This window comes from Callospermophilus lateralis, chromosome 4 (genome assembly GCF_048772815.1).
Source record: "Callospermophilus lateralis isolate mCalLat2 chromosome 4, mCalLat2.hap1, whole genome shotgun sequence".
NCBI classification, from domain to species: domain Eukaryota; kingdom Metazoa; phylum Chordata; class Mammalia; order Rodentia; family Sciuridae; genus Callospermophilus; species Callospermophilus lateralis.
This window is the reverse complement of record NC_135308.1, coordinates 166,506,476-166,531,361: the sequence shown is the minus strand read 5'-3', so window position 1 is coordinate 166,531,361 and position 24,886 is coordinate 166,506,476. Positions and strand designations below refer to the sequence as shown.

Sequence of the window (24,886 nt, the reverse complement as noted above, 5' to 3'; positions counted from 1 at the left end):
AAAAAAAAAAAAAAGATCGGAATAAAAGAACCTGTGATTGTCTGGTGATTCACAAGTACTCGTTGAACTGCCACTGATAAAACTGGTGCAGTCTATGAATTGTTATTTAATAAATTCTACATTGTGGAAAAACACAAACGTGTTTGGTCTACGTTAATGACAGAGCATGGTTGCTACAACTACCAAGAACAAAGGCATGGGCTATGGCTCAGTCCAAAACCAACACAGATTCACCCAAACAAGGAATAAATCTAAGCCTGAAAGGACAAAAAAGATATTCCAATAATTTATTTGTTCACCAGAATGGAACTCAAGACAAGATACTGCTGGGGGCAGTGCTGCACACCTGTAATTTCAGCTAGGGGAAAGGCTGAGGCAGAAAGCCTGAAAGTTCAAGGCCAACTTGGGCAACTTAGCAAGATCTTGTTTCAAAATAAAATACAAGGGCTGGGGTTGTGGCTCAGAGGTAGAGTGCTCCTCTAGCACATATGAGGCCCTCAGCACCACATAGAAATAAATAAAATAAAGACCAAATAAATAAATAAATACATAAAACACAAAAACAAAAAACAAACAAAGGCTGGGGTGTAGTTTAGTTGAAGAACACCCCTGGGGGAGGGAGGGAAGGAGGGAAGGAGGGAAGGAGGGAAGGAAGGAAGGAAGGAAGGAAACCCAGAGCTTAAGACATCTCAGGATGGTAGAATTAACAGAAATGGATTTTGTGACTTTTTTTTTTGCAGTGCTGGAATCAAACCCAGAGCCTTGCACACACAATGCAAGCACTCTACCACTAAGTTACACCCCCTAAAAATGGATTTTTTTTTCCTTTGTACTGGAGATTGAACTGAGGGAGGTCACTTCACTACTGAGCTGCATTTCCTACATTTTTATTTATTTATTTATTTTGAAGCAGGGTCTCACTAAATTGCTGAGGCTGCCTTTCTTTGGTCTTGTGATCCTCCTGCTTCAGCCTCCCAAGTCACTAGAATTATAGGTTTGTGCAACCCCATGCAACTTAGAAATGGGTTTTAAAGCAACTATAAAATCAAAAATTTAAAGGAAAAGATGGCCAGAATGAGTGAAAAGATAGAGAATCTCACCAGAGAAACAGAACTACTAAAGAAAAAAAATGCTATTGTAAAACTAAACAGTATAGTAGCTGAAATCAAAATATATACTAGATAGACTCTATCAAAATATGGATATTAAGCCAAGCATGATGGCTGCCTTGGGAGGCTGAGGCAGAATGATCACAAACTCAACATCAGTCTGGGCAATTTAGTGAGACGAGACCCTGTCTACAATAAAAAGGGTTAGGGGTATGGCTAAGTGGCAGAGGCTTTTAAAAACTGAGCAGAGCCAGGCATGGTGGTGTACATCTGCAATCCCAGCCACTTGGAAGGCTGAGGTAGGGGTATCACAAGTTCAAGGCCAGCCTCAGAAACTTAGTGAGACCCTATCTCAAAATGAAAAATAAAAAGGGTTGGGCATGTTGTTCAGTGGTGAAGGTCCCTGCGTTCAAGCCCCAGTTTAAAAAAAAAAAAAAAGAGCAGAGCCTGGGTGACTGTGGGACAACATGAAGTAGTTTCCAAACCCACAACTGAAAAACCAGGAGGATGAGAGAGAACACAGCATGAAGAGTGTTCTCTTCAGCCACATTTCGTGAAAGAAACCTGAACACAGAAATCTCACGCCACCTCTCTCAGTAGACCCTGCTTCCTTCCTCTCAGCACAGATTCAGATTAAGTACCCTTTATTTAAAATAGGCTTGGGACCAGAATTGTTTCAGATTTCAGAATTTTTCAGATTTTGTAACATTTGCATAGACTTTACTGGTTAAACACCCCTAATATGAAAATCTGTAATCCAAAATACTCCAATTCTGAAACACTCAAAAAGATTTCAGGGTCTTAGAATCAGAGAAGTATGGTTAGAGAAAACGCTATGTAGGTCTGCAGAAGTCTCCAAGGGGGAGGAGCAAGAAGAAATGGAAGATAAAGTGACCAGTCCAGAGAAGATAAAGGGAAAAAGTTAAAAGCAAGGTTAAGGTTAAACTTTAACTTTAACAAAAAAGTCTGAATTTTCATATTTTTAAAGGAGATTACTGCATAAAGGGCAAAACTATTTTGATTTGGGGGGTTAGAGCAAAGATGAAGAACATGCAATTACCTACTGCAGCCCCAGGTAAGACATCATTCCCACTCCACAGGAACTTTATCAACAGGAAACCATCCCTTGTTGCTAACAAGCTGACCAGCATGAATTTTCTAATTCTATTATTTCTCCTTTTTTTTTTTTTTTTTTTTAAAGAGAGAGTGAGAGAGGAGAGAGAGAGAGAGAGAGAGTTTTTAATATTTATTTTTTAGTTATCGGCAGATATACAACATCTTTGTTTGTATGTGGTGCTGAGGATCGAACCCGGGCCGCACGCATGCCAGGCGAGCGCGCTACCGCTTGAGCCACATCCCCAGCCCCTATTATTTCTCCTTAATATCACTTATCCTCTTTTTTATTTCCTTCCATTCACTAAGTCATTTGAGACTGACAGCTTTTCAGGGAGTGACAGTGTGTACTATTAATGTAAAGGAATATACCTACATAGGGGTTCTGGGCTGGGGATATAGCTCAGTGGATGGAGTGCTTGCCTAGTATACACAAGGTCCTGGGTTCAATCTCCCAGGGAGGGAGGGAGGGAGGGAGGGAGGGAAGGAAGGAAGGAAGGAAGATTACAGAGGTTCTGATTGGTTTAACAGTGTGCTAATGAAGAGAACATGTCAGAGCAACATAAGGAATCTATTTAAAAATATTTGTATGTACTCCCCCTAACTCCTGGTATGGAACTGGTCCCAACTAGTAACAAGCCAATTTTACAACTTTAATGTTTTGGCCTTCCTTACTTCATCTTAATTGTGATTACTCTTATTTAATGTTGTATTAATTTATTCCGTATTTTCCTTTTGGATTTCGTAAACCAGAAATTTAAGATCAGAAACTGGAAGAAAGGTCACATAATTCAAACACAAATAGATGGAGCTCTAAAAGACTTGTACCTTTTATTATTGAAGATGTGAGGTATGCAATGTGCACTGACTGCTGAGTTGATTTTTTTTTTTGCCATTTTTATAAATACAACAGTTTTGCACATGTGTACACACACACACACAGTTTCATATTTCAGAGCCTTCCTGTAACTACATTTCCCCCCATACTGGTGATTGAACTCATGAGGGTGCTTCACTTTTTGGTTTTTATTTGAGACAGGGTCTTAACTAAAGTACTAAGGCTGGCCTCAAACTTGTGATCCTCCCGTCTCTTGAGTAGCTGGGATTACAGGCATGCCCCAAACCACCTGAAATCTTTTTAAACTAAAAGTAATATGCATTTTCATATTGTTTCCAACCTTTGTTTCACAAAAGAGCACACCACAAATTATATTCTGGTATCTTGCTTTTTTCAGACATCCTCCTTTCCCTTCTTGTAGTAACTTTTTCCTTCTTGAAGTAACATTTTCACTGATTTTAAATATACTAAAGGAAAGTACACACAAAATAACCCTTCCATGAAACTGCCATCCAGTTCAGGAACAGAATTTCAGCAGCACCTAGAAGTGCCTCTCATACTCTCTAAAGGTGGTAACAATTTCCTCCCCCTATCAAAAAGCCTTACATTGGGCTGGGGTTGTGGCTCAGTGGCAGAGCACTTGCCTAGCATGTGTAAGGCACTGGGTTCGATTCTCAGAACAGCATATAAATAAATGAATAAAACAAATGTTCACCAACATCTAAAAATATATTAAAAAAAAAAAAAAAGGCTCATGTTACCTTTGCACTGCTATTACCCAGTGTATGCTTTCCCCATGGTTTTATTTACCACTTCCATAGTGAAGACATATAGCATGGGTTTTTACTAGCATTTTCCTGATAAATAATTCTACAGTGAATAGCCTTTTACAAAAGCTGTTTTCTATTTTTGGCAGCAAATCTTTGAGACAGATACCTAGATGTAGGGTTCTGAGGCAAAGGACAGGTGCATATATAAATTTGCAAGACATAAACAATTCCTCCCCCATTGGAATTGCAGCATTTTGCATTCCTGCTGGCAAAAAGACAGCTCTTCTTTCCCCACAGCCCTGTGAACACAAAATATGGTTAAACTTTTGGATTTTGGCCAACATGTAGCTATCCCAGTTTGCCAAACACTGAGAGGTTTCCTGGGACACAAGAACTTCAGTGCTAAAATTAGAAAAATCCTGGGCAAATCAGGGCAGTTGGTCACCCTACCAGCCTAATAAGTAAAAAACAATATTTTAATTATAATTTTTTATTATAAGAAATGCAAGCATATTTTCAATTATCTAAGAGCCATTTCCATTTTTTCCATAAACAATTCCTTCCTTTTGCAAACCCCCGCGCCCCACTCCCCCTGCTTTTTTTTTTCCCCCTATCAGGTTATTTTATTTCTATCTTTAAAAAGAACTGCTTTGGGCTGGGGTTGTGGCTCAGTACTAGAGCGCTTGTCTAGCACTTTCAAAGCCCTGGGTTCAATCCTTAGCACCACATAAAAATAAAATAAAGGTATTGTGTCCAACTACAACTAAATAAATAAAATATTAAAAAATAAATAAATAAAAAGAGCTACTTTGCCCAGCACAGTTGGGGGGGAGGGGCGGGGGGAGTGGCGGGGAGGGGGGCGGGGGGGGCGGTGTGCCTGTCATCCCAGCAGCTCAGGAGGCTGACAGGAGGATCATGAATTCAAAGCCAGCCTCAGCAAATTGGTGAGGCATAACTTCAGGTGTTGGCTTTTCCCCTGTCTGGTGACATATTTTTTTTTCTTTTTCTCTCTCTTTTCACATTTGCTTTTGCTCGTGCTTTCTTCTTATTACTAAAACAAACAGTATCTTGCATGGAGTGTCTTTATTTCTATCTGATGGATCCCACCTGCCAAATCCAGAAGCTGCACACAAATGTAACACTTTGACCTTGTGCTAGGTAAATTCTAACAACACAACATTTTAATTATGAAGACTTTAAAGATACTTAAAGAGCAGGTAGAATTAGCTACTTCCTTCATTCCCCCATTTCCTTTCCCTCCCCCGCTTAAGGATTTCCACAAATTAGTTAAAAGGGATTTCAATAAGAACATGCAAGAGTTAAAATAAGAATAATTTAAAGTACCTACCTTAAATTAAGTCTGTGAGAAACCAAAAAGGACCAAGATATACAACATGAATATCTTGGGTAAAACAAAGGGTTGGGTAGTGTGGCTCAATGGTGGAGGCTTACCTAGCGCCCTGGGTTCATCCCCAGCATGGAAAAGGAAGGAAGGAAGGAAGGAACGGCAAGCCCTCTTCAAAGTCAGCACAGTGGCCTGCAGGAGGCTAAAGCAGGAGAATCACTTGAGCCCAGGCATTTGAGACCATGCATATTAGTAAGACCCCCCCCCCTCTCTCTCACACACACACAAACATACACACACACACACACATTAATAAGACCCTATCTCTCTCTCTCTCTCTCTCTCTCTCTCTCTCTCTCTCTCTCACACACACACACACACACAGACACATTAGTAAGACCCTCTTTCTCTATCTCTCTCACTCACTCACTCACACACACACACACACACACATTAATAAGACCCTATCTCTCTCTCTCTCTCTCTCTCTCTCACACACACACACACACACACAAACATACACACACACACACATTAATAAGACCCTATCTCTCTCTCTCTTTCTCTCTCTCTCACACACACACACACAGACACATTAGTAAGACCCTCTTTCTCTATCTCACTCACTCACTCACACACACACACACACACACATTAATAAGACCCTATCTCTCTCTCTCTCTCTCTCTCTCTCACACACACACACACACACACACACACACAACACTGAGACCATGCATATTAATAAGACCCTCTCTCTCTCTCTCTCTCTCTCACACACACACACACACACACACACAGAGACACATTAGTAAGACCCCCCCCCTCTCTCTCTCTCACACACACACACACACACACACACACACACTGTTAGGAGGATTGACATTTTATGTAATTGTCTTTCTACCTAAGAACTTTGTCTCCTAAAGTTTGACTTGGGTCTTTCAAGGATGTTTTATAGTATTACTCAAGGTGCTGAGGGTCAAATACTGCGCCTCATATGTGCTAGGCAAATGCTCTGCCACTGAACTATAGCCCCAGACCCATCTTCCTTGATTCTTACTCAATAGCCTCCAAGAGTATCTTTTTTTTTTTTTTTTTTGTACCAGGGATTGAACCCAGGGGCATTTAATCACTGAGCCACATTCCCAGCCTTTTTTTTTTTTTTTTTTTAAATATATTTTTAGTTGTAGTTGGACATGATATCTTCATTATGTTCACTTATTTATGTATGGTGCTGAGGATTGAACCCAGTGCCTCACACATGCTAGGCAAGCACTCTACCACTGAGCCACGACCCCAGCCCACATTCCCAGCCCTTTTTAAATATTTCATTTAGAGACAGGGTCTTGCTGAGTTGTTAAGAGCCTCACTAAGTTGCTGAGGCTGGCTTTGACCTTGTGATCCTCCTACCTCAGCCTCCCAAGCCTCTGGGATTACAGGTGTGCACTACCATGCCTGGCCAAGAGTGTCTTCTTTAGAACATACTAAGAGAGTAGGGACAAGAGCCAAAAAAGCAGGAACAACTCATGTGTCCAATGACAGATGGGTGGATATACAAAATGTCACACAGAGGTTCAGGGTATGGCTCAGTGACAAAGCACATGCTTAGCATGTTCAAGGACCTAGGTTCCATCCCCAGAACAAGGTGGGGTGGGGGGACAGAAAGGTATAGACATGCAATGGAAAATTCAAGCTTAAAAATGAAGGAAATTCCAACATATGATACAACATGGACGAAACTTTAGAACATTCTACTAAATGAAATAAGCCACTTACTATATAATTCTACTTATATTAGGAACCCAGATTACTCAAATTCAGACAGAAAGTAGAATGGCAGTTACCAGAGGCTGGGGGAGGGTGAATGGGAGTTTAGGGTTGTAATGGGTACAGAGTTTCAGTTTAAGAAGATGAGCTGGGACTGAAGCTCAGTGGCAGAAGGCTCACCTACCATGTGTGAGGTCCTGGGTTAAATCCACACATTCCCAGAATGAGGAAAAAAAAAAACAGAGGAGGAGAGAGGCAGTGATGGATGTGCCAGATGGTGGTGATGAATGTGCCAGATGGTGGTGATGGATGTGATAGATGCAAGTGGTCAAAAGCACTGTGAAAGATGGGAAGTGGTAAATTTTAGCTGGGGTATAGCTCAGTGGTAGAACATTTGCCTAGCATGCATGAGGCCCTGGTTTCAATCCCCAATACTGATAAATAAATAAATGAACAAATAGACAGGCACTGTGTAATCCCAGGACTCAGGGGGCTGAGGTCCTAAGCAATTTAGCAAGACCCTATCTCAAAATAAGAAATAAAAAGGGTTAGGAATGTGGCTCAGTGGTCGAGCACCCGTTAGTTCAATCTCCAGGGCCCATAAATAAATAGAACTAAGTAGCTATAAGAGTTTAAAAGTAGTTGCTCCTATAGAATAGGACTAGGGGATGGAGAGAGCTACATGTAAGGGCATATTTTAAAATCAGAAGTCTTGGGCTGGGGCTGTAGCTCAGTGGCAGAGCGCTTGCCTAGCACAGGTGAGGCACTGGATTTGATCCTTAGCATCACATAAAAATAAACAAATAAAATAAAGGCATGCTGTCCATCTATAACTACAATTTTTTAAAAATTTTTTAAATTGTCAATAGACCTCTATTTTATTTATTTAAATGCAGTGCTGAGAATCAAACCCAGTGCCTCACACATACTAAGCAAGCACTCTGCCATTAAGCCACACTCCCAGCCCCACAAATTTTTTTTTTTTTTTTTTTTTTTAATTAGAAGCCTTATATTACTTTGTTAAAGATTCGGTTTTTAGGGATGGGGTTGTGGCTCAGTGGCACAGGGCTTGCCTAGCATGTGTGAGGCATTGGGTTCAATTCTCACCAACATAAATAAATAAACAAAATAAAGGTCCATTGACAACTAAAAAAATACTTAAAAAAATCTCTGTAAGAGAATAATATATACATGAATACATGGAAACAAAGCTGCAATTCTGGAAGATAACATTTTCTAACAAAACAAAGACAGGGAACTGAAGAAACAGTGGAGACTGGTCCCAGAACAGGTGCCAGTGGTGAATGCTGTGAGGTTAGACTCCTTCCCCTAGCCAGGGCCAGGTAGAACCCCAGGTCCATCGCAAAAGCAGGGAGCAGGCTGATGAGCAGTGAGGGCTGGCAGCTGGCTCTGCGTCTCCTCCCTACCGGCTATCAGCTCCTGACTCTAGCATATTCCCATAGGAAGGGACAAGAAGCACAGGAGAGAAGGAGATAATCTGTCTGGGGAACAAACCTTGTATGTGTGTTGAGGTCAGGGGCCAGAAGAACATAAATTAGCCTCCAAACACCAAAAAGGTAAGACAGGGAAAAGGGAGACTCTGACTCCACTTAGAAGTAAACACCCTAAAGCACTATGCTCGGCAGTAAAAACCTCTAGTATGGCAATGGTGCCCGGCCACCAGATTGCTGATTCTCCTACCCTAGCCTAAAGCAGGGGTTGAAACCCAAAGGCCAGCACAAGGCAGGGCACTAGTGGAGGGAAGGAGAAGACACACACAGTGTAAAGACTGAACACAAGAGAGCACATGCTCACCTAAGGAGCGGGACAGGCCCTCTCCAGTCAGCTGCAGGCATGCAAGAACCCAGGCCAGGGAGAGACATCTGCCAGTTTCCATAAGAAAGGCAGACACATGATTTTTTAAATCTCAAAAAATCTTCAAATGACAATAAGTTTAATTTTTTAACATTATGTGGGTCACTACTATGCAACATAAGCAAAATGCATCCTCAGACCAGCAGCAGCTGGGGCCAGCCTGCCTTCCTGCCCACCCCTCACTCCCAGACAGCCTTTGTAAGATAGCTCAGGATGCCACACAGAATACCACAGGATAGGTTGTTTATAAACAACAGACATTTATTTCTTCATAGTTTTGCAGCCTGGAGGTCCAAAATCAACGTACTGGCCAATGCTGTTGCTGATAAGACCTGTCTTCCTGGCTTGCAGACAGCTGGCAGGCAGCTGCCTTCTTGCCATGTCCTCACAGCAGGAAGAGAGCATGCCAGCGTTTCACATAAAGCACACTAATATGGCTCTTCACATAAAGCACACTAATTGCATCTTGAGGGCCCCACCCTTGTGACTTCATCTAACCTAATCATCTAAAAGTCCTACCTCCAAATGCAATCATACTGGGAGTCAGGATTCCAACATATGACTTTGTGGGGGAACACAACTCAGTCCACAGCACCTTACCTGCTTCATGGCCCCATCCCACCCCATGGAGCACCCGCCCTGCAATGGGTACACAGTGAGGACTCAGCATTGGCAGCTGGCTCAAGTGCTATGCTGAGTACAGCTTGCTTTCATGGTCACACTGCTGGATCTTCAAACTTCTGCAGTATCAATTTTCACCCCAGCAAATTCTCAGAAAGGTGACTTTAATACACAGCTCCACCAGACATCCTGAGCAAGGGCACTTTCAGGCCTAAACCAGGCCTTCCACACCTCCTGTTTTTCATAAGCATATGACCCTAGCTGTTAGATACAACGAGGATGCAAGAGAAAAGTGAAAATCCACCATCTACTCATCCCTAAGAACTGTGGCAGCTCTCAGAACAGAGCTGGTAAGCATTGTGAGGACGCACTCTTATCACTGGTCCTAAGGCCCTCACCCCTACTCTTTAGTCCTAGAGCCAAACACAGACCCTGAAGCTGACAGAGAAGCCCTGGAGGCAGACAGGCCTGACCATGGTCACAAAGGCCCAAATGTAAGGGCCCATTCCATCACCGCCAAGTTTGGCAAATTTGGGCAAGTGACCACTACACATGTCATGCAGGTAAACATGTGACTCCATGATAGACGGCTTCATGACTGCCACTAGAGACCTAGCACAATTGCCACCAACAGATGACTCTTCAGGGCCCAGAAAGAAAAGAAATCAACCACAACAAATCAAAGATACATCATAGCACCCCACATATAACAGAGGGCTCACAAACACAATTCTCAATACTACACTCCTGAAAACACCAGATCCAGAATGGGACTCCTTTGTCAAGGGATGGCAGGAACAAGATCTATTCAGCTGAGACTCCCGAAGGAAAAATGACTGGAGACAAGCTGGATGAAAAGCTTTACCAATCAGAAAGCAGCATTGAAAAGCACCAGGGAGGAAATGGGCAATGAGCAAAACTGAAGTCTAAACAAGATAAACAAAAAGAGCCAAGGAGCTCTGACTTTAGGAGTATACAGTCCCAAGAAAGAAGTAGTAACCACAATTGGTTTTTGCAGAAACCTTACTATGGGCAGGCACTGCACAAGCCTGGCCATCCAAAGCTCAGCACAACTCAGTGTCGCAGGCTGTCTGCTGTAACCACAGTTTACAGAAAGTAGAGGGAAGCTGAGCCAGACATTGTGGAGCTGACCTGTAATCCCAGCTCAGGAAGGAAGATGGCAAGTTCAAGGACAGCCCTAGAAACTTGGCAAGATGCTGTCTCAAAATAAAAGTAAAAATTAAAATTAAAAAAAAAAAGCAGAGGACTTAATAATTATATAACCAGAGCAAGGTCACCATCAATCTTTTTTTTTTTTTTTTTTTTTTTTAAAGAGAGAGTGAGAGAGGGAGGGAGAGAGAGAGAGAGAGAGAGAGAGAGAGAGAGAGAGAGAAGTTTAATATTTATTTTTTAGTTTTCGGCAGACACAACATCTTTGTTTGTATGTGGTGCTGAGGATGGAACCCAGGCCGCACGCATGCCAGGCAAGCGTGCTACCGCTTGAGCCACATCTCCAGCCCCACACCATCAATCTTTGTCATTCCCTTCATACCTCCTTTGATGGTCAGTACCATCTACTAACTCAGCTAGATGCTGGTTATCACGTGGGGACTGAGAATGAGAACATGAATTGTGCTATCAGTCAAACCTGAGTTCAAGTCTTCAACGTACGCTCTGTGCCTCAGTTTCATCTACATGTACAGTGTAGATGGTGACAGTGTATAGCTCAAAGGATAGTGCAAATACCAAACAAGATAACCTGTCTAAATGTTCAACTCATGCCTGGCAAACAGCAAGTACCTAGTAAATGTCAGTAACTATTATCATCAGTCAGGAGCAAGGGGTGGGACGGTGTGGAGTGTTAAGAGAAGGCACCTACGAGTAGACCAGCTTGGGTTTTACTCATTTTACATTAGTGACCACAAACCACATGTAAACATTAAATATAGCCTAGCAGTTCTGCCTTATCTCACCAGAAAGCTGGTTTTCCTCTCCTAAGACAACTGTGACAAATTTAAAACGGACACACATTTTTACATAGCTCTTCATCTGAAGAAGGAAGTCAAAGAATGTATAATTACAGTGCACTAATAAAAATGGAGAAAGAGAAAAAAAAAAGAAAAAAAGAAGTCTATTTGACTATCTCTTGACTCTAGGCTGGCTTTGTGACCTGCCATAACCAAAAAAAGGTGTCAATTGTAAGCCTCAGCTTCAAGAGGCCTCAAAGCTTCCACTTTTGCCATCTTGGAATCCCATGAGCAGTGTGTGAACACACACAGTCCAACCTCCCTGATGAGGGCAGAACCCTGGAAGAGGCCTGAGCATCTAGCTGAAGCCCATTCCTGTGTGCTAGCCAAGTTACAACCTGGGGAGCAGAAAGGAGCATCCCCCTCTGCTATGCCCAGCCCAAACTACCAACCCAGATTCATGACCAAAAAAAGACCACTGTTTAAAGCCATTAATTGCCAGGTGGCTTGTTATGTAACACAACTATTTTACTTCTTTCTTTCAGCACTGGACCACTCTAGCACTGAGCTATATCCCTAGCCCTTTTTATTTTACTTTTTTAATATTTATTTTTTAGTTGTAGTTGGACACATTATCTTTATTTTATTTATTTATTTTTATGTGGTGCTGAGGATCGAACTCAGGGCCTCGCATGTGCTAGGCAAGTGCTTTACTGCTGAGCCACAATTCCCAGCTCTTATTTTATTTTTTATTTCTGTGGAGTACCAGGGATTGAACTCAGGGGCACTCAACCACTAAGCCACATTCCCAGCCATATTTTGTATTTAATTTAGAGACAGGCTCTCAGTGAGTTGCTTAGGGCCTCACTATTGCTGAGGCTGGCTCTGAACTCACTATCCTCCTGCCTTAGCCTCCTGAGCTGCTGGGATTACAGACCTAGGCTACCACGCCAGGATCCTTTTTATTTTTATTTTTATCTTGAGACAGAGTCTTACTAAGTCACCCAGGCTGGCCTTGAACTTGCCTCAGCCTCCTCAGTCACTGGGATCACAGCATGGCCCCCACATCCAGCAGTGCCTTGTTTGACAACACATCCTATGTTCTTCCAATCCCAACGCCAGTCCTTGTCGGCCTCTATTCATCCTAGTCTCTCTTCTCTCCCTATGTTGGGTGTGCATCATGGGTTTAAGAAGGCAAGTCTCTAGTCCCAGCAATTGGGAAGACTGAGGCAGCACAATCACTTGAGCCTAGGTGTTCAGGGTCAGCCTGAGAAACATGGCAAGATCCTGTACACACACACAAACTCTGAACACTGGACAGATATAAAAACCAGCTATCTGATGGCAAGGAATGTGTAGAAACTAGAGGGGCACAATTACTGAAAGAAAAATTGAGTAGATGAGCGCTATACTGAACAGCTTTGATCTGTGAGCATACCTCTGTTCTCATAAAACACAAGAGATAGTGCTTAAGTAAAATCAGCAGCCTTACTAAAATGAGGAAAATGTTCAGTTCAGGACTGGAGAATGAAAACTGAGAGAAAAATTACAATAAAAAGGGGATCCCCCAAATCTGCATTAAACTCCTCTCTAATCCTTGGCTGACTCAGAAACTGCATTGGTGGATGAGACTCCAAGAAAGAAGCAGAAAGCAGCTGTTAGAAGCTGAGAGAGCCACAAACATCACAGCAGCTGTCCTGAAATGGGAAAACAGCACATTTAGAGTTCAAGTTCTGCCAAATCAGAAGGGTTTTCTATTATAACCCAGAAGGACCACATCTTAGGAGGAAGGACCATGTTCTAGAACTCATGGTTATGCCCTAAAACTTAGGACAAACCAAAAACACACCTACTCTAGCAAAGCCTGGAATAAAGGCTGCAAATCACAAGATGATCTCCAGCAACAACAGCCTGCCCTAACAAAACTCAACACTCTTGCTGGGGCACAGCTTAGTGATAAAGAGCACGCACAGGCCCTGGGTTCAATCCTCAGCATGAGTAATAAACTCAATGCTCTTTCTCTGTGTGGGTGCTCATGCATGTTAAGACAGGGTCTTGCTATGTTTCCCAAGCTGGTCTGGACTGCTGGGTTCAAGTCATCCTCTTGCCTCAGCCTCCTGGATAGCATGTGCCAACCCAGGTCCAGCAAAACTCAACTTTTTTTTTTTTTTTTTAGTACTGGAGATTGAACCAAGGCCTCACACAAGAGTTCCACCACTGAGCTATATCCCTACACCCCGTTGTTATGAGACACAGTCTTGTAAATTTACCAGGCTACCTGGAAATTGTGATCTTCCTGCCTCAGCCTCCCACTAGCTGGGATTATAAGCATACGCCATGGCACCCAACAAAACTCAACACTCTATAAGAGGAAACAACATAAACCTGAGTCTATAGAAGGGACCATATACAATGTCCATTATACAATGAAAAATTACTAGACAGGGCTGGAGATATAGCTCAGTAGTAGAGTGCTTGCCTGGGTGCAATCCCCAGCACTGGGGAAAAAAAATATTAGCCATGTGCTGGGCACGTTGCATACACCTATGATCCAAGTACCTTAAGAGGTTAAGGCAGGAGGATCCCAAGTTCAAGGCCAGCCTGGACAACTTAACAAAAAAGACCCTGTCTCAAAATAAAAAATAAAGTTTTCCAGCAACGATAATCTCCCCATGAAAACATACCTAAGAGCTCTTTAGCCTAGGTTTCTGTGGAGATCTCGCTCCTTTCTACACGCTTCCCTCACACTGATTTTGGATCATAGAGGGTCCCATTCACCCTCCATACTGCTTAGATAATAACTGTTCTCATAGACAGGAGCAGAGAGAAGGTAAGATGGCAGCCCAGCTGCACAGACCAGGTGCAGCAAGGGTTAAGCTCTCCTTTCTTTCAAAGATCTCCTACATCCCTCTCCAGAAGAGAAGAGGGAATGCAGGAAGCAACACCTGGTGCAGAGCCCTCATTCCCACTTCACAGATGTGAAATGCCCAAGATGCTATAAAAATCACCACAGCCTTCAGCCATATGCCAACAGTAGTTCTGTGTGTTGGCTACTCCCCTGTCCTCTGCAGCCTTCAAGAGGAAAAGCAAGGCTTACAGAAGAAAATTCCTATAGGAGAGAGCAGCACTAAAAGCAACCTGAATCAAGATAAGTGGGAACCCATCCCAATTAACACATTTTGAATATAGATTAAATAAATAAAATAAAAAGGCCTGGGGATGTAGGTCAGTGGTAAAGTGCCCCTAAGAAAGAAAAGAGCCAGCACGGTGGCCCATCCCTGTAATCTCAGCAGCTCTGGAAGCTGAGGAAGGAGGGAACACAAATTTAAAGCCAGTCTTACCAACTTAGTGAGGCCCTAAGCAACTCTGCAAAAAAACCTGTCTCAAAATAAAAAATAAAAGGTCTGGAGATAAATATAGCTCAGTGGAAAGCATTTCTATGTTCAATGCTCAGTATAAAAGAAAGAGAGGGAGACAGGAAGGGAAGAATCATAGAACAGGAAAACCAACATCCGTCCCCTTCTCCCACGCCCTCACCATGTATGAATATCCATACATGCACAACTTTCTACACATTACAAAGGACTTGTAACCAGAACCAACTTTTAACTCCTTAAAATAAACAATAAAAAGACAGACAATCCAATAAATCATGGGCAAAAGACTTAGATAGATACTCCACAAAGATATACAAACGTCCACTAAGCACATGGAAAGCTGCTCACCCCTCATTCATTAGAGAAATGCAAATTAAAACTGAATAAGAAACAACTGCCATCTGTGAAGCTAAAACTGATAAGACTGAGGCTGAGAATGTGCAGCTCAGTAATTCAGTTCTTACTAGCATGCTTGAGACCCTGTGTTTGATCCCCCTCACCGGGGGGAAGTTAGTAAGACTGAAAATACCAAGTACTAACAAAAAACAAACTTATACATTACTGTACAAACTTATACATTACTGGTGGGAGTGTAAAATGGTATCAGTTTGGAAAACTCTTAAAATTTCTTAAAAACTAAAACATACATCTGTATAACTATAATAACAGATACAACAATTTTATTCCTAGATATTCCTACAAAAGAAATAATGTATGTCCACAAAAAAAACTGTATAAGAATCTTTATAGTGACTTTAGAAATAACAGAAAAAACATAAAAATAACCCAATGTTCATCAATGAAAAAAACAGATAAACAACTCACGCTATTTTCATACAATAATACCCAAATAAAAAGAAACAAACTAAAGGTACACGCCTCAAAAATCAACAAATCTCAAAAATATTAAATTGAGCAAAAGACAAACACAAAACGGGATGATTTCATTTACCTAAAGCTCAAAAACCAGCAAAACTAATCTATAGTGACAAAAATCATAACAACGGTTACCTAAAGATTTGGGGAAATGGTTTTAAATTACTTAAAGGAGACAAGAAAACCTTCAGGGTTGATGGAAATGTTTTATATCTCAATATGAGGGGCAGACACATAAGTGTGTATACACTTGTTAAAACACATCCAATTTAGACATTTAAGATCTGCTCTTTTGCCAGGCGTGGTAGCCCATGCCTGTAATCCCAGCAGCTCAGGAGGCTGAGGCAGGAGAATCACAAGTTCAAAGCCATCCTCAGCAACTGCAAAGTGCTTAGAAACTCAGTGAGACCCTGTCTCTAAATAAAATACAAAATACGGCTAAGGATGTGGCTCAGTGGTCAAGAGCCCGAGTTCAATTCCTGGTACCTTAAAAAAAATAAAAATAAAAAATAAAGATCTGCTCTTTTACTGCATGTCAAATATTCTTGGATAATTTTTAAATGCAACATTTTTTAAATTTTTTAAATTGTTGATGGACCTTTATTTTATTTATTTATATACAGTGCTGAAAATGGAACCCAGTGCCTCACATATGGTAGGCACTCTACCACTAAGCTACAACCCCAGCCACTAAATGCAATATTTTAAACAAAATAAAATATTATACACCCAGCAGCTCAGGAGGCTGAGACGGGAGGATTGCAAGTTCACAAACAGTTTCAGCAATTTAGAGTGAGGCTCTAAGCAACTTAGTGAGACCCTGTCTCAAAATAAAAAATAACGGTTGTGGTTGCATACACCTAAATCCCAGTGGTGGGGAGGCTGAGGCAGGATCACGAGTTCAAAGCCAGCCTCAGTAACTTAGTGAGGTCCTAAGCAACATAGTGAGACTCTGTCTCTAAATTAAAAAAAATAAATAAAAAGGGTTAGGTATGTAGCTCAATGGTAAAGCACCCTTGGGTTCAATCTCTGCAAAAAAGATCGTATGAAAAGCCAGACGCAGTAGCACAAGCCCATAATCCCAGTGGCTCAGGAAGCTGAGGCAGGAGGATCGTGAGTTCAAAGACAGCCTCAGCAACTTAGTGAGGCCCTCAGCAACTCAATGAGACCCTGCCTCTAAATAAAAATACAAAATAGGACTGTGGATGTAGCTCAGTGGTTGAGTGCCCCTGAGTTCAATTCTCAGTAACAACAACAATAAAAACATGAAAATGCCAAGTGTGGTAGTGCATGCCTGTAATCCCAGCGTGTTGGGGCTGAGGCAGGAGGCTGAAGCAAGGAGGATTGTAAGTTCAAAGCCAGCTTCGGCAATTTAGCAAGGCACTAAGCAACTCAGTGAGACCCTGTCTCTAAATAAAAATACAAAATAGGGCTGGGGATGTGGCTCAGTGTTTGAGTGCCCCTAAATTCAATCCCCAGTACCAAAAAAAAAAAAAAAAAAAAAAAATGAGAGCTGGGCTGGGAAAGCAGCTCAGCAGTGGAGCACTTGCTTCGCCTGTGCAAGGAAAGTCCTAGGTTGCATTCTCAGTTCTGCAAAAACACAGAAACAAATGAGAGCTGCTCGCTATATGCAGATATCACATGATTTCCAACATGACTTTTAAAAAAGTAAGATACTGGACTAGGAATATAGCTTAGTGGTAGAGCATTTGTCTAACATTTATAAGGCCCTAAATTTATCTTCAGAACCATACGCACAAAAAAGTGAGATACTGAAGAATGTATGGAATACACTACTCATTTTTTTGACAATATTGAAAATTTGTTATTTAATAGATAACTTCTAAATTAATGACAATAACTTGTATAAACACTAATTAAAAATATTTTCACTAAGGACCAAATAGAACAACAGTTTTTAATCTTTTCATCAAAAACAATTTTATTATCGAAAGACTGACCATATTTAGTTTATTTTGGATTTTAATTTTAAAACTATATAAAGCTGCCAACCAGGCCTCCTAATGAGCATGAGATGACCTAGTTAAACCCTTATAATGTGTGTAAAAATAATTTTAAATCTTTGTTTAACCTATACATCAAACTGAGATTTGTTGGCCTCAGACTGGTAATCACAGGTCCATGCAACTGTCACACAGCATGTACACAAAAGTAGGTAAGAAGTATTATATATAAAGTGAGTACAGAATATTGTATAAAATATTTGGTCTTGTATATTCAGGGGCATAACACCTAATTCTCCTGGGCATACGATGCATCCTGGAACTCAGAAACATTCACGAGCCTACAAGGGAGAGCTAAGCAAGAGCAATGGAACAAATAAAACACCCTGTGCCCTAGGGGTGAAGTGGAGGCTTCCTGTGGCATCCAGGCCAGACCAGGAGCATAAGTAGCTCAGCAGTGGAGTATGTGGGGAGGGACTCTCAGGCAGGAGAGAGCAAGAGGAGCCAAGACCCTGACCACTCAGAAGACAGGGGCATATTTATAGTGGGTGAAAAACACATGCTACTCATTTCTATAAAATGTGTATATCTTTCTCACACACATATGCACAGGACTGTCTATTAATAAGCTATCTTTAGAAGTATAAAAAGGAAAACAGCAACATCTGATGCCTGGAGAAAAGGAAGAGGATAGCTGAGGGACCAGGTGAGAGAACTGCTTTCATGTGTTCACTTTGGTACCTTTTAAATTCTAGTTGAGATGACCATGTGAGCTACTCACAGGAGGCAACAGTGAAAGGGCTCAGGCTGTGGAGACTGACCATCTGAGTTGAGTACTGGCTCTCTGGTTTATTTTGACCTCAGACATTTTACTTATTTTATTGTGCCTCAGTATTCTTACATGAATATTATTAAGAATATCAAGAGTAACTATATTGCTAAATTGTTTTAAAGAGTACAAGAGATATGGATAATGTACTTTAAAATGTGCCTGGGCCTGTTTTTACAAATATTTACTAGAGCATACATACATATTCACACAAATTCACAGAGTGCCCGGTACATAATCAGCCATTGTTATTTTTATTCAAACATCTTAAAAACAAAATATTCTAAAAGTTAGCCTTTAACCTATAAAAAAGGCAGGGGAGATTTTCAGTCAAACTGCTTGGGATACAGATCCTGGCTCTATCACTTATTTGTTGTATATTTCAGTCTCTTCATCTATGAAACAGGGAAATTACACTTTCTATGTCCTAGGGTTACTCTAAGAATTAAATGAAATGATTCACATATAGCATTTAATGCAATGGCATATAATAATGCTCAATAATTCTGCTGTGTGTGTGAGAGAGATTTTAAGTAACCAGTCATTTCCAAGGCTTTAAACATTAGCCTCCTGCTTAAAGTTGTATACTTGCAGCCTGGTCTTATCTTTGAGTTCCAGATTCTTCCGCAAGATGCTTTCTCCCTAATGGCCCTTGAACTTCTCTCACTACTCCAACATATAATAGCTCCCGATGCCTATCATTACCCCAATCTAACTTCCTCCTTTCAGGAATCAGTGACACTATCTATCCATTTGTTCCATCAGGAATCCTAGAAATCATGCTCAGTCCTCTCATTCTCTCACACCTCTTTTCTTTCTTTTTTCCTTTCCATACTAAGGACTGAACTAGAGACAATGTACCACTGAGCTACACCTCCAGACCATTTTATTACTTACCATTTTATTCTTTATTTCAAGACACGGTTGCCAAGGCTGGCCTTGAACTTATGATTGCCCTGTCTCAGCCTCTAAAATCACTGGGATTACAGGTGTGCACCACTGTGCCCTGCAATACAAGTATATGCCACAGCATTTGGCCTTACACCTCTCTTCTAATCTATCAAGTTCCAACAGCTCAATTCCCAAAATATCTCCCTAAGATAACTACTGAGGTCTAAGTCACCACCACACCACAACTATACTCTCCTCCTATTCATATGCCATATCCATATGATTGTGGCATTCCTCAACTCAATCTACAACTAGGGTTCCCCATAACTCGGACTCAGTCTAACACCTCACTAATGCCTGAAGGAAATAATTTGAGTAGAAGACCAACTCTTCCACCCAGGCTCCTGTCTCACCCCTACCCTACCTACATTAATCTTATCCTGATTCCTGGAGGGGATTCAGCCCTTTCCTGTCTCAGTTTTTACACCTGCTGTCCTCTCATCCTGGAAGGCTCTATCTTCCCACTGTTCTCATTGCTAGATTCTTCTGGCCTCCAGGGTTGGATGACATGAGAACTGGGGAAGTCAAAAGGGAAGACAGAAAGGAAAGGGTATCGAGAAAAGATGATGGCAGAGTATTAGCAATGGGTGATGCACTGAAAGACCATGTCAAGAAGCAGTTACCAGGGATGGTGATGGGGGGGGGGCAAGTCCCAGAAAGGAGAAGGGTACAGGGTCAGAATGGGGGGGGGATTTGCAATGAGAGACAGGGACCAAAGTGGAAGTGATGGACTTGGAGGGCTGGTGGTGACAGGGCAAGGGATCAATAGCAACTGGGAGCAGTCGGTAACAAGTGAATGGTAAGCTACAGATACAAAGTAGCAGGTGGGGAAGTAGGGGGTGGACCACAAAGGGAGCTCAGCTCTGGGCACAATGGGGCAGGCCTGTGAATCCCAGCAACTTGGAAGGCTGAGGCAGGGGGACTGCAAATTTGAGGCGAGCCTCAGCAACTTTGCAAGACCCTATCTCAAAATAAAAAGGACTGGGATGTAATTCAGTCGTACAGCACACCTGGGTTCAATCCTGAGTACCTTAAAAAAAAAAAAAAAAAAAAGGCAGGGGGAGCCCAGTAAGAAGCATAGAGGAAGGTGACAGGTATGAAGGAAAAGATGATGGGGATTGAGAAAAGAATGGGGCAGTTAGGGGTAGGGAGATAGGCCAGAGAAGATGACAGAACAGAAGCGACCGGTGGGTGATATCTAGACCCCTAATAGGGGGATGCTGGGAAAGAGGAGTGATGATGGGGGGCACTGACGGGTGGGTCTCGAGCAGCAGGCAGGGCACTGGTGGGAAGAGTGTAAAACACGAAGGGTGCGGGAGCGCTGCCATCAGGGGCCCACCCACCTGGCGCAGAGGGAAGGGACGGGGTAGGCAGGAAGGGGAGACAAGGAGGCCACTGACAGGCTGCGAAAGGCACAGAGGCAAAGACACCGACTGCACGGGGTGTCGTGACAGGTCTGGCCCTGCTGACAACAGGGGTCACCGCCAGCTGCGCCAGCTGCGGAGGGCCTGGCGCGGTGGGGCCACACGGGCAAGGGGCAGAGGGGGCCTTGCCAGGTGGAGGGGACGGTCATCTCTGACAAGCGGGGCGCCGACCGGCGGAGAGGGGACGACACTAGCGGCGGGCTGGCTGACGGGGTACTGCCGGCAGCGGCCCGCGGGCCGACCCGAGGGGGCAACTGCCCGGGCGCCGCCGGCCGGGTCCCTCCACGCCGGGCCTCAGCGCGCGCGGCCGCACTCACCTGCCCCGCGGGCCGGGGGTGGCGGCGGCTCCTCGGAGGCCCGGGCGGGGCGCGGGCGGAGGCGAAGCCCGGGCGGCCTGAGGCGGGCCGCACGCACATGAGCCCGGCTCGGAGCGCGGCGCCTCGGGACACTGGCGCGGCCGCAGCGGCTCGGGACCGGCTCGGGGCCGCCTCGGGGCCGCGGGCGCCGCTCCGGTCGCTCCAAAATGGCGGCCACGAGCGCGCTCCGGGGCGGGGCCTCGCTCGGGCGCGCGCACTGCTGGGCGGAGCCGCGCGGGGCGGGGCCTGGGTAGGCGGGGATATGGGGCGTGGTTCCTGGCGGCCCGGAGGCGCGGACCCGCTGGGCTAAGAGCTCCCGCTTCGCGGGTTTCTGCGGGGCGCGCCTTTCTCAAGCTTAATTAACTTTTGCTTGGGATACTGCACTTCTTTTTTTTAATATTTATTTTTTAGTTGTAGTTAAACACAATACCTTTATTTCATTTATTTTTATGTGGTGCTGAGGATCGAACTCAGCGCCTTGCACGTGCTAGGTGCCAGGCGAGCGCTCTACCACTGGGCCACAACCCCAGCCCCCTTTTCTTTTCTTTTTTAAAATTGTAGATGGACACAATGCCTTTATTTTATTTATTTTTATGTGGATCCGGGGATCGAACCCAGTGCCTCATGCATGCTAGGCAAGCGCTCTACCGCTGAGCCACAACCCCAGCCTGGGATACTGCACTTTCTAATGCAAGAGGAGCAGCACCATAACCCACAAGTGGCCTGGGGTCTCTTCTCATGGCCACTCACGTTGGGGCACTTTGACCGCAACTCCTTGGACGTGAGGTCTGAAACAGCCTGACCCGGAACGAGCAGCGGAGTTCCCTGGAGTTAGCTTCCAAGAAATGGAGGTTAAAACGCGTCAGCCTGTGGACCGGGAAGAGGACGCCCCGGTTGTCTGACGCTGTCTTGCTGTGAATTGCCCTTGCTCACCGGCCCCTCCCTGCATAAATTGGAGGTGCTGCTGGGCCGAGCTGCCAAATGGGGTCTTGGGACAGGGCAACAGATGCAGATGTCCCATAGCCATAAATGTGCAACTGTCTGCCTGCCTTTGATACTCTTCCTGTGCTCAGAGTCCCTGGGTGGGCAGGAGTCCACCTCCATTCACACCCACACTAGATTAATCAGCAAACCTGTAGCCAGCGCTCTACTAAGAACGTGCTGTTACAAGATCAGTTTCCCTCACCTGACTCACAACAGCCTTCCCAGAGACTCCCTACTTCTGTCCTGGAGTACCTGCAGTAGGTCAAGTCAGCACAGCACAGCACCCAAAGGGATCCCGTTAAAATAGGTCAGTTCACACCTCTGCCCCCAGGGGCTCCTGCCTCACACAGGATGAAAGTCAGAGCCCTCATTGTTGCCCTTCTGTGATTTTATCTCCCCTACTATTCCCTTTTTCATTTGGCTTATCATAATAACCTCCTGCACAGGCCATTTGCTTTCACTGTCCCTGTATCTTTGCATGCTCTTCCCCTAGTTATTGGTATGTTTGCTGACTTGCATCCATTGCCCCTCACTTCCCTGGCCATCCTATTTCAAACCTCAAGCCTGCACCACACACACTCTTCAAATCCCCTATTCCTGCTTGTTCTTTCCTCCTCTGCAATGGTATCAGCATCAGAATCCCTAAGGAGACAGAAACCACACAATGATTTCAACAGAGAAAGCTTGACATAAATATTATTATCAATAATGAGATTATAAGTGAATAAAAACAACTATATTCAAGAAAGAGAAAACTTGGAAGAGGATCTCTTCCGCAAAATGGGAGGTCACTCCTTGTTAGAGAAGTGTGAATGCAGCCCATCTGACATTCCCTTCGTTGCCCTGGGGTAGAGTTATATGTAGCTGCAGAGCAGAGCTTGGTGGGCAGGAGTACACCTTCCAAGGCACAGGGGGGCCAAGCTGGAAACCTATCACTGAGATGCCTGCGACTCCCTGGGAATCCACTTGGGATGCCACTGAAGCTCTGTGGCCAGCTATCCACAGTGTGGCACCAAAACTTGATGCAGGTAAGTGCAAGTGGATGGGCCCATATGCCACTGGTGGTCACACAATAGGATCAAGAAGAGAAAGAATGCACATGGGAACCAAGAACTCTGTTCCTCCTGCAGGGATTCTCCAAACCTCTACTGGCAAAAATTCACATCATGGAGGTGAGGAGAGCAGATGGAAAACTGGTTTAGTCAGCTCCGTATGCATCTTTTCATACGTCTGTACTTCCATGCAGCAAGTAAACAACTCTGTATTTTCATCTGACCAGATACTTTTATTTTATTGCAAGTGAAGAAAATCCTCATTCTTCCCCTAATAGGAAGATATGCACATTCACAATAGGCAGTATATCTATCACTAGCTGTTTTGAATACTCCTAAAATGCTGTTGCTGTCCCACTGAGAAGTCTCTTATGTTAACACTTAAATAGTGAAGTTAACCTCTAGAAACACATATATTTTTTAAAATGAAAAGGAAAAAAGTGATTAGTATGTGAAAATATATAATATAACAAGGATTGAGAAAATATGCAAAACTAATACATTCCTTGTTTCTATAACTGGTTGCCAGACATAGTTTGTATGTATGGTTCTTTAACCACCTTGCAGCATACACAGAATGGCTAGAACAAAGCCAGCTATTTCTGACACAGAAGGATCAAAGAAAAGGAACTCTATCACTAAGAATATCAAATACCAAATTATTCACCAATAAACTGAAAAGGCAAAGCTGTGATATAAGATTTATGCTGCCTCTGGAGCACCACCAGAGTAGGACTAGCTGTGATCTGTCTTGTCCTTCCTCAAGAGCCACACAATACAACTAGACACAGGCCCAGGCACCAAAACCCCACAGAGAATGAACACAGGAGAGTCACACCTACATACACCACAATCAGATTGCCACATGTCAAAGAATATCATTAAAGTGGCAGGAAAGAAATGACTCATCACATAAAGGGGAATACAGTACAATTAACTCCTGAGTTCTCACAAGAGGCAATGGAGGCCATAAGGGTAGTAATATAATGTTCAGAATGCTGAAGGAAAAGTAAAGCCTGTCAATGATGGTGTGGCCCTGGGTTCAGTCCCTAGGATAGAAAGAAAAAAGAAAACAAAAAGGGCTTTTGTAGTGAGTGGCACATGTAGGGCAACTTGGTTACTCTTCATGTGAATTGACATCAACAGATTTTAGAAGGTTGAGTTTTTGGCAGTTGGGCAGTATCCTACATTAAAAATAGATAAATAATTAATTAAAAAACCCTGGCAGGCTGTGGTTGTGTCTCTGTGGGAGAGGACTTGCCTTGCATGTGTGAGGCATTAGGTTCAATCCTCAGCACCACATAAAATAAATAAATAAAGATATTGTGTCCATCTACAACTAAAAAAAATATTTTAAAATAAATAAATAAAAAGCCCTGGATAGGTCTGGGGATGTGCTTCATTGGTAGAATGCTTGCCTCGCATGTACAAGGCCCTGGGTTCAACCAACAAATTAATTAATTAATGAAATTTACTCTTAAAAAAAAGCCCTGGCAAGTTGACATGGTGGTACACACTTGTAATCCCAGCAACTTGGGAGGCTGACACAGGATGATCGCAAGTTGAGGCCAGCCTCAGCAACTTAGTGAGCCCCTGTCTCAAAATAAAGTATAAAAAAGGACCGGGATGTAGCTCAGTGGTAAAGTGGCCCTAGATTAGATCCCC

At 43.3% G+C, this 24,886-nt stretch overlaps 1 protein-coding gene, 1 non-coding gene and 1 pseudogene across 14 annotated transcripts in view; 2 read left to right on the top strand and 1 right to left on the bottom strand.

Moving 5' to 3' along the window:
• Ppp6r2 (protein phosphatase 6 regulatory subunit 2) overlaps positions 1–21,348 on the bottom strand; it is a 94,442-nt gene extending 73,094 nt beyond the window's left edge. For 5 of the 13 annotated variants that reach the window (XM_077109354.1, XM_077109359.1, XM_077109362.1 and 2 more), the window contains exons 1-2: positions 21,147–21,348; positions 5,283–5,377 (exon numbers count right to left, since the gene is read on the bottom strand). The gene's annotated coding sequence lies outside the window, so the exon portion shown is untranslated. Of the gene's footprint in view, positions 1–2,169; positions 2,286–5,282; positions 5,378–21,146 lie in introns of all 13 variants that reach the window. The other 8 variants (XM_077109361.1, XM_076855548.2, XM_076855549.2 and 5 more) reach the window with 4 other exon arrangements.
• LOC143398594 (small ribosomal subunit protein eS27 pseudogene) lies at positions 2,151–14,539 on the top strand (annotated as a pseudogene).
• A 2,947-nt stretch (positions 21,349–24,295) lies between the features above and the next one.
• LOC143398732 (U11 spliceosomal RNA) lies at positions 24,296–24,466 on the top strand. Its single transcript, XR_013091330.1, has one exon. It is a non-coding gene; the product is annotated as a U11 spliceosomal RNA (small nuclear RNA).
• The last annotated feature ends 420 nt before the right edge of the window (positions 24,467–24,886 follow it).